This window comes from Prionailurus bengalensis, chromosome B4 (genome assembly GCF_016509475.1).
Source record: "Prionailurus bengalensis isolate Pbe53 chromosome B4, Fcat_Pben_1.1_paternal_pri, whole genome shotgun sequence".
NCBI lineage: Eukaryota > Metazoa > Chordata > Mammalia > Carnivora > Felidae > Prionailurus > Prionailurus bengalensis.
Genome location: NC_057358.1, coordinates 125,299,591 through 125,309,689, shown reverse-complemented (window position 1 = coordinate 125,309,689; position 10,099 = coordinate 125,299,591). Strand labels below are relative to the sequence as shown.

Genomic DNA, 10,099 nt, shown 5'->3' with positions numbered 1-10,099 from the left:
TAAAACTTTAGTGTTGCCCAGTGGGGCTTGTGGTAATGGTCAGCTGTCTCTGAGTACTGCCTTTGTGGGGTCCAGTGGGGGGTGTTATAGGGGGAGCCACATTCCAGTATCCTCTTCCCTCAGCCCAGCCCTCAATCTGCTTCCAACCAGGACCTCTTAGTTTCCTTCCTTTGTTCCCACCCTCTCCCCAAGCCCCTTCCAAATTGCAAGAGAAAACTTTGGATCAAGCCAAGGAGAGAAAAGGAGCCATCTTACCTTTAGCTTTAATTTTAAAAAATCATTCCTTCAACAGATATAAATTGATTTTTTCATATTTGTCACATACTATGCTAGGGGACGGAGTCACAATAGACTCCAGCAATTTTAGGAGTTTACATCCAAGTGGGAAGGGAGGGAGACAGTAAGTCACTAAATAAATGAGTGCATATATAATATCATTATGGATTATCATGAGTGCTATGAACTAAATACAGGGTGGTAGAGTATCTCCTCCAGATATGGTTGTTAGGGAAGAGTCCTCCAAGAAAGAGATACTTAAGCTCAGATATAGAGGATGAGGGAAAAGCCAGGCTGGGGAAAGTGTGTAGGGAGGAGACTAGAGTGGCCAGCAACCACAATGTCATGGTGTGTGAAAGACAGCCCCCAAGATGGCCCCAAGTGAGTCTCACCTCCTGATACTCACACCCTTATGTATCTCCCTCTCGCGCTGAATAGGACTGGTCTATGTAACCAATAAAATGTTGCAAAAGTTAAGGAATGGGACTTTCAAGCCTACGTCACAAAGGACATTGCAGATTCTGTTGTGCTGTCTTGGATCACTCAAGCAGCACTACGGAGTGATCCACATGGCAAGGAACTGAGGCCTCCTGCAAAAAGCAAAGTGAATGAGCCACCTTGGAAGCAGGTCCTCCAGTTAAGCCTCCAGATCAATACAGCCTCACGAGAGACACCTTGAACCGGAACCACCCAGCTAAGTCATTTCTCGGCTCCTGACCCACTGACACTGTGTGAGGCATTAAATGTTGATGGCTATCATTTATGTGAGCCCTGGGTAATTTGGTAGGAGAAGGTCAATGTCCCACTCAAGTACCCAGGCACAGCACAGACTCAACCTTCCTATACTTTTTGTAATATTTGGGCCCTTGGTGGATGGGATGGTGCCCACCCACACTGGGGAGAGCCAGCTACTTCACTCAAGTCAACACCAATTCAAATGCTGATCGCTTTTGGAAACACCCTCATAGAAACATCCAGAAATCATGTCTACCAGATGCCTTTGTACACTGCAGCCCAGTCAAGTTGACACATAAACTTCACTATCACAAAGACAACACCTAGGTTTTCAGTTAAAGTAACTGGGTGGAAGGCGATGCCATTCACTGAGATGGAGAAAACACAGAGAAATAGGTTTGGAGGTAACAGAATCAAAAGAGAAAGAGTAGCTCATCTCCCAGTTTTTATTACATTTGGGAGCCTTTGGTACAACATGGGTATAATCACACAGACACGACATTAGATTCACCTTATCAACCCAGTTTTATTCAGTAGCCCTCTTTCAGCTCCTTGGATCTTGGCACTATGCAAGGTCCACCTGTCCTTTGCTCACCTTGCATGCCGCTGGGTGCCACAGTCCAAAGTTACCACAGGGCCATTTTTGCAATCGTACGGTTAGCACCCATTTCACCGAATTCTCCTCTCAGAATCCCGGTGGTCTGCTCATTAATAAAGGACACAATCTTGTGCCTTTGAGCCCAGTGATATCAACCTCTCCAGAGAGTGTAGCACTTGCTTCGGCAGCACATAGGAGAAAATTGGAATGAATCAGAGAAGATTCTCATGGCTCTCTGCACAAGGATGACACACAACCTCTCCAGAAAGTGTAGTATGATTCTTGGTTTCAATGGGTTTCTCTCATCCCTACTTCCCTGAGTTTCTTTATTTGTTTGTGCTAAAGGCTGAATTGTTTAAAAATTTTCTATCATAGGTGTAAGCCAAAAGCCAAGTCTTAATTGTGCTCTGTGTAATGGATTAATGAGACAAGTAAACAGCCATATTATATAGAGTAATTGATGAAGGGCAATGCTTTGTAAGGCTACATTAACACATGAAGTAATTTCATACATTTTAATGGGATTTGGTGGTTGTTCTTATTTGTTTGTTTCTGTCATGTTTTTTAGCAGAATGGAGGTCAATTTGAGGGCTTGCAATGAAAAAATTTCTTTCTCACTAAAAGTTATAGTGCGTTTCAACTTCAGATGATGTGTCCTGTTCTGAGGGATTTTCGGAGTAGAATTGCTCTTATCAAGTGGAGAACTATGTTGGCTGTCAAACAGTCTCAGGAAGGGTGGCCCCCAGGGTCAAGTCCTAGGGTCTGTCCCACCCCTCCTGGCAATTCTCAAACCACCTGCTCCCCCCACATCATATTGAAGATGTCAGGCTAGATCTCAAAACATCAAGCCTCATGACAGCTGTGCCTTGTTAGCCATGACTCTAACTCTGTCCCCAGACTATAAGTTCCCAGGAGCTCAGTGGCAGCAAGTGGAGCTTATTACAATGGATTTTACCAAGCACTCTGCACAGTGTCAGTAAATGCTGGCTGCTATCACTCAAAAGAAAGACAGGAAAAGTTACATATTATCAAGGCAAATGTAGATATGGATGCCACACCTATTTATGAATGGAAAAAAGACCAAAGGAGGTACAACAAAACATTGGCAAAGGTTACCACTGTGAAATAGGATGGCACTTCATTTTTTTATTTTTTGCCTTTCAATATTTTCTACAATAAATGTTTCTTCATTCAACAAAGACTTTTTGCATGATTACTACATATTAGGCATTGTGCTAGGCACTGGGGGATATAAAGATGGAACAGACACAGTCCCAGCTGCAGAGTCGATATCCAGCGTGGGGGACAGATAAGGACAAAGGTGAGAGACAATGCACAGCTTCAAGGCCATCATCAACATCATATACATCCCAGACCTGAATATTTAGCTGAATTTTCCTGCAGATGAACATACAGAGTTTTGAAAAAAGGATGTCTTTATGGGGCACCTGGGTGGCTCAGTCAGTTAAGTGCCAGACTCTGGTTCAGGTCATGATCTCAGTTCATGAGTTCAAGCCCCGCATCGTGCTCTGTGCTGACAGCTCAAAGCCTGGAGCCTGCTTCAGATTCTGCGTCTCCCTCTCTCTCTGCCCCTCCCTTGCTCTCCACCCCTCACCCATTCACACTGTGTTGTTCTCTCAAAAATAAATAAACATTAAAAAATTTTTTTAAAAAGAGAAAAAAGGATGTCTTTTTAAAATTCACATAGGGGCGCCTGGGTGGCTCAGTCGGTTACGTGGCCGACTTCGGCTCAGGTCACGATCTCACGGTCCGTGAGTTCGAGCCCCACGTCGGGCTCTGGGCTGATGGCTCTGGGCTGATGGCTCGGAGCCTGGAGCCTGCTTCCGATACTGTGTCTCCCTCTCTCTCTGCCCCTCCCCCCGTTCATGCTCTGTCTCTCTCTGTCTCAAAAATAAATAAACGTTAAAAAAAAAATTTTTTTTTTAAAAAATAAAAAAATAAAATTCACATAAAGCCATCAAATAGGGGCTGCAGGGTGGTGCACCTGGCTGGCTCAGTCGGTAGAGCATGCAACTCTTGATCTCAGAGTTGTGAGTTTGAGCCTCACATTGGGTGTAGAGATTACTTAAAAAATCTTTTTAAAAAAACCATCAAATGGGGGAGGAGTATCCATGAACAATTGTAATGCAATATACAAGTAGTGACAGAAACACAAAAGATATCATGTAAGCAGGTCTGAAGGTGAGGTCTTTGGGAATAGGAGAAGCTTTCCATAGGAAGTAACATTTCCATCAAACCTGAAAGAGAAGAATTACTGTTATATTTATAGCCAGGATAAAAAAAAAGTGCTGAAAAATTAGTATTGGCTGTTATTGGATGAATGGCTATTGAACATTGAATGTGAATGAATGAATGAATGAATGAATGAAAAAATAAATGTAAGATTTTTAAAAATCAGAAAGATCAAATGACTGGCCCACTTACCACCAAAGTGAGGAAAAATCACAAGTGGAAAAACAATTGCTCGACTTTCAGCCCAGAGTTGTTCCTTCAGGCCCTTGCTACTCAAAGTGTGGTCCACAGGCTAGTGACATCAGCATCACCCAGAACTTGTTAGAAATTCAGAACCTCAGGCCCCATCCCAAGCCCACCAAATCAGAATAAGCATTTTAACCAGAACACAGATGATTTGCGTGCACACTGAAGCTTATGAAGGCTAGGCTTGTGATTCACAGTCTCAGCTACACGTTAGAATCACCTGGGAGCTTATACAAATCTAATTGCCCAGGATGGCTTGGTGGTTACCAGCACAAGTCCTAGGTCTCATTTCTGGGTTCTCTGGTTGATTAACTGTGTTACCTTAGGGCAGATCCATGACTTTTGGTGCCTTGGTTTCTTCATCTATGTGGTAGGCAGCTACTGACCTGGTTCCCAAAGGTTCCTGTCTCCTGGTATTCTGTAATCCCCTCCCCTGGAGTGTGGGCTAGGGCTTCATGACTTGTTTCTATGGACAGAATACAGCAAGAGCAATAGGACATCATCACCCAGTTTAGGTAACAAACGCCTATGACTCCCATCTTTCTCAGTCTCTGACTCTTCTCATGCACTCACTTTGGTGAAGCATGTTGCCATATTATGAGCTTTCCTATGAAGAGCCCCACATGGCAAAGAACTGGGTTTCTCCATAGGAAAGTTCACAATATGGCAACTTGCTTCATGGCAAGGAAATCTGGTCAACAGCCAACGAGGAACTGGGGCCCTGAGTCTATTCTGCCAACAGCCACATGACTTAGCTTGGAAGTAAGTTCTTCTCTAGTCAAGCCTCAAGGTCACTGCAGCCTGGCCAACGCCTTGATCACAGACTTACAAGAGACACTGAGCCCAAAGACCAGCTAAGCCACACCTGGCTGCTTGATCCACAAAAACTGTGAGAAAATAAATGTTTGTTGTATTAAGCCACTAAATTTTGGCTGCACAATTAATTAGATAACTAAGATAACCCATAAAGTGGTAATGACATTAGCATTCATTGATAGAGTTATTGCAAGGTTAAATAATTCGCATGAAGTGCTTAGAACAGGGCCTGGCATATAATAAATATCATATATGTTTTGCTATTAGATATTATTAGAAACCAGTGATGCCCTTGGTACCTACTGAAGAATGTAAATCCTTTGGGCATCCTTTTTGATCCCCAAAGGCCCTCACTGTTCCAGTTTCTCAAGTATGCTGTAGTCTGGAAGGCCACTCGATGTAGGAGACACCCCCACATGTCTACCGTGAGATGAGAACATTCTACATCAACTGTGTTACTCATTGCGTCTGTGATTTTAGTCATGCCTAAGCTCACTTCCTCTTAGCCCTGCCCAGGGTTTGTTGATTTCAGCCAAACAATATCATTTGTTTCAGCCAAACTATACCATATCAATTCCTCAGTTTAACTAAATTTAGTTTCTGTCATTTGCTGTCAAGAGTCCTAACTTATGCACAGGGATTAAGGGAGATGTGCTAGAAAAGATCCAACTGAGATCTGGAGAGTAAGGCAGATGTAAATGTGTGGAGGAGAGAGAGGGTTGGAAGACGGTGTAAGGCCAAAGGAACAACTTGCACAATAGCTCGGATTTCTCGAGATGAGAGGAAGTAAGACATGTCTGAGGGCCAGAAACAAAGCAATGTGGCTGGAGTGCAGTGCAGGGAGCAGAAAGTACATGACACGTGAGAGGGACCAAAGTATGCCCCTTGCACACCAGGTAGGAGTTGGGATTCAATTTGAGGGCACAGGCGCAACGCTGATGGGTTTTAAGTTAGAGGCTGACAAACCACAGCTCTGAGTCAAATCTGCCTTCTGCCCATTTTGGTAAACACGTCTTTATTGGAACATAGCCAGAGCCACTCACGTACACAGAGGGCTCCTTTTACGATGCAAATGCAGAGCTGAGCAGTTGTAACAGAGACAGCATAGCCTGTGAAGACGAAGACATTGACCATCTGACTCTTTACAGAAGAAGTTGCCAGTCTCTGTTTTAAGCGACTGGCTCTATGCTCACACCTGCTCTACACAGATTCTGGATGCAGATTGAGAATGTGCTGACACAGGGGCAGAGAGGCGGCCACCTTTCCCTTCCTTATACCCCATCTGGGGCCAACACTCAGTTGTCCTTACGTAAGAGATATTAGGGGGAGAGGGAGGAGCGGGGCTGATGGTTTGCGTGGTCCATGGACAAGTAAATCAGATTCTACAGGAGTTGGCTACATTTTCAATAAATATTTTGGAGAATAAGAGAGACAAAATAGAAATACGTTATTTTCCTTCTGTTGTTAATACATCACACAATATGGTGGCAAGTTAAATACAAAAAAAACCCTGGAGTTAGGGGCATGAGGGTGGCTCAGTCAGTTAAGCATCTGACTCTTGATCTTGGCTCAGATCATGATCTCACAGTTGGTGGGTTCCAGCCCCACCTTGGGCTCTGCACTGACGGTGCAGAGCCTGCTTGGGATTCTCTCTCTCCCACTCTCTGTCCCTCCCCGACTCAAGCTTATTCTCTCTCACAAAATAAACAAACTTAAAATCTAGAGTCGGTTAGTAGTTTAAAACAAAACAAAAACCAAAATGCCATCCCCCGGGCCTGACGTCTCCTTGTGCAATGACCCTCTCCTCACCGACAGTCTCTGCAGCAGTACAAATCTGGGGGCGGTGTTCTTCTGCCATCAAAGGAAGGAAAGTCACAAAGAGGCGAAAAAGACTCTGCTGGTCCCAAAAGCACCGTTGCTCGGGTCCTTCTTGGGTTTACTTAGGAGTAGTGCTTGCTAAGAAAACAATTATTATTCTCTAACTTTGGTTAGGAGTGGGGAGGGCGAGATAGAAAATGTGAAGCCAAGGGGAGTTGTTTCTTCAGGACAGCTGGCAGAGACCCAAAGTACAAAGTTGTCTACAAACTCTCGAATCAGTGTGAGACTTGCAAGAGAACTATGTGCTGGCAACGTGGGCTGGCCCGCCTTGCCAGAGCAGAATTGAAACCATACCTCTACCTCTTGCAGACATCACCCAGTGGAAGGATGTTCTTATAAATCCCAGCCTGGAGGCCATCTCATCTACAGCCCCCTCCCTGTTCCCCTTCTCTTTCACTCCTCAAACCAGAAGAACTTAATAAAAACAGAAGGAACACATCTCTCCAGAGCTTCTCTGAACTGAAAGAAGTAGGGAAATAAAAATACACAGAGGATGAATATGACCCCTCTGGTCACTTCTGATTGGCTTCCAGGGGCCTCCACCATCGTGGCCCATTTGATCTGAGCCACACCGTGTGATGTGAAGCCCATGGGTGTGAGGGTTGGTGGGGGGGGGGGGTCACAGTGCCTGCAGCATCACGAGACCTCAGAACCAGCTGCCTTTACCTGAACCACTCTCCTCTGTTCCTAGCATAGGAATCCCATGTTGATCTATGAAAATCTGACCTCAGTCTAGAGAAACTCTCAACTTAGCCCAGAGAGAATACAAATAATTACACCCTGGATTACTATACTTGCACTGAAAACCCACAATGCATCACAACTATAGAAGTGGAGAAAGGATTCTTCTGCTCTGGGACAGACCTCACTGTTTCCACTGGGAGGTCCTGAACTTGGCTTGGCATCCAAGGTTCTCCATAATTTGACATGATTCTCTCAACTTCTTCCCTGTCACTCCCTACACAAACACTGCCAAACAGATTTTGTCCTTCATGCATGCCTATGGAGACCCCAGCTCCCATCTTTGCTCCTTCACCCTCATCGGGTCCCTCCACATCCAGGAAGAAGCTTCAGTAAAAAGAAGGAAGCACCAACATACCTGTAAAGAGATAGTGTTCCCCCACAAAGCTAGACCCAGTTTTCCATCCACCCAGTAACCAGGAATTTCATTTGGTAAATACAGGGGGTATTTTTTGCCAAAGCATTTTTGCTTCATGCACTATCTCAAAAGAAACATGATGTTAAGTCTTATTAAGAGTTCAATGATATTGCTAGAAATTGGTGGAGAGAGAGAGAGAGAGAGAGAGAACAGGGACAGAGAGAGAGGGAGAAAGAGAATCCCAAGCAGACTCCATGCCCAGAGTGGAGACTGACACACAGCTTGATCTCATAATCCTGAGATCATGACCTGAGCTGAGATCAAGAGTTGGACACTCAATTGACTGAGCCACCCAAGCACTCCCCTATATATTTTGAAATGCATCTTCTTTCTGGTAAAATTATTCTACAACAAAGGCACTAAAAGAAGGGGGTTGTTTCAAAAATGTCACTGCAAGCAAGACTCAGGGCTATACTGTAGTGCACTCCAACGTTGAAGGATAAAGTTGACTTAATACATAAAAATTAAATCTTAGTCAGGAAGATTCAGGTGATGAGCTATTTGGAACGTCTCTACCAAAAAGAAAAACAAAGAGTACAGAAAATTTCTCTATGAACGTATATGTGTTTGTCTGAATAAACTTGCTATAAAGTTAACATTCTATTTAATGTTCTGGTTAAAGTTCAAACAAACAAAAACAACCTAGAACAAATGTATAACATTAGCTTTTAAAAGAGTAGCAACATCAAAGGCCAATAATGAATATTACGTTAAGCCCAGTACCTAGCACTTCTTTGGTGACCATTTGTAAGCATTGTTCCCTCCCTCCTTCTTGAAATGCACTCTTCTGCCTTCTACCTCCTGGTGTTCCTTCTACTCCTCTGGCCCCTTCCTTTTATTCTACTTTGTAGGATCATCCATTTCTACCCACCCATTATATAATGGAGATCTTTAAGCCTCTGCTCTGGACCCTCTTTTCTTCTTCCTGTGTAATTCTCCCTTGAAGCGATGGCATGCATGCTCCAAGGTATGAATAACATCTCTAAATTGATAGCACTTATAGTGGATTGAAGAGGAGTCCAAAGAGATATGTCCAATCCTAACCAGTATCTATGAATGTAACCTTATTTGGAAATAGACTCTTGGCAAATGTAATCAAGTTAAAGATTTCAAGATGAGATCATCCTGTATTTAGTTTGGATCCTAAATCCAGTGACAGGTGACCTTATAAGTGACAGAGAAGGAGAAGATACAGAGACATCCAGAGGGGAAAGCCATTTGAAGACAGAGATTGTAGTTATGCAGCCCTAAGCCAAGGATCACCAGCAGTCACCAGAAGCTAGAAGAGAGCCATGGAATAGATTCTGCCTCGGAGCCTCCAGAGGGAACCAACTCTGCCGACCCCTTGACTCTGGACTTCTGGCCTCCAGAACTATGAGCGAATACGTTTCTGTTGTTTAAGCAGCCAAGTGTGTAGTAATTTGTTACAGCAGGCCTAAAAACTAATATAGCGCCCAAATGTGCGGTTTAGCTCTCTGGCCTTGCCCTGAGTTCCAGACAAATACCTGTAACTGCCAATTTTACGTCTCAGAGGAACCTGAACTCAACATGTCCCTGATGTAATCCAACATCTTATCTACCTGTATTAGTCAGGGCTCTCCAGGGGCGCCTGGGTGGCACAGTAGGTTAAGCGTCCAACTTCAGCCAGGTCACGATCTCGCGGTCCGTGAGTTCGAGCCCTGCATCAGGCTCTGGGCTGATGGCTCGGAGCCTGGAGCCTGTTTCCGATTCTGTCTCCCTCTCTCTCTGCCCCTCCCCCGTTCATGCTCTGTCTGTCTCTGTCCCAAAAATAAATAAAAAACGTTGAAAAAAAATTAAAAAAAAAAAAAAAAGTCAGGGCTCTCCAGAGAAATAGAACCAACAGGATGTACAGTTGATCCTTGAACAACATGGGTTTGAACTGCACGGGTCCACTTATACGTGGATTTTTCTTTTACAAATACATACTGTACTGTAAATGTATTTTCTCTTCCTTATGATTTTCTTAATAACATCTGCTTTTCTCTAGCTTACTTTATTGTAAGAATTCAGTACATCTATAACATACAAAATATGTGTTAATTGACAGTTTATGTTATCTGTAAGGCTTCCAGCCAACAGTAAGCTATCAGTAGTTAAGTTTTTGAGAGTCAAAAGTT

At 43.8% G+C, this 10,099-nt stretch overlaps 1 non-coding gene across 1 annotated transcript; it reads left to right on the top strand.

The window, feature by feature from the left end:
- The first annotated feature begins 1,785 nt into the window (after positions 1-1,785).
- Positions 1,786-1,892, top strand: LOC122474144. Its single transcript, XR_006294829.1, has one exon. It is a non-coding gene; the product is annotated as a U6 spliceosomal RNA (small nuclear RNA).
- The last annotated feature ends 8,207 nt before the right edge of the window (positions 1,893-10,099 follow it).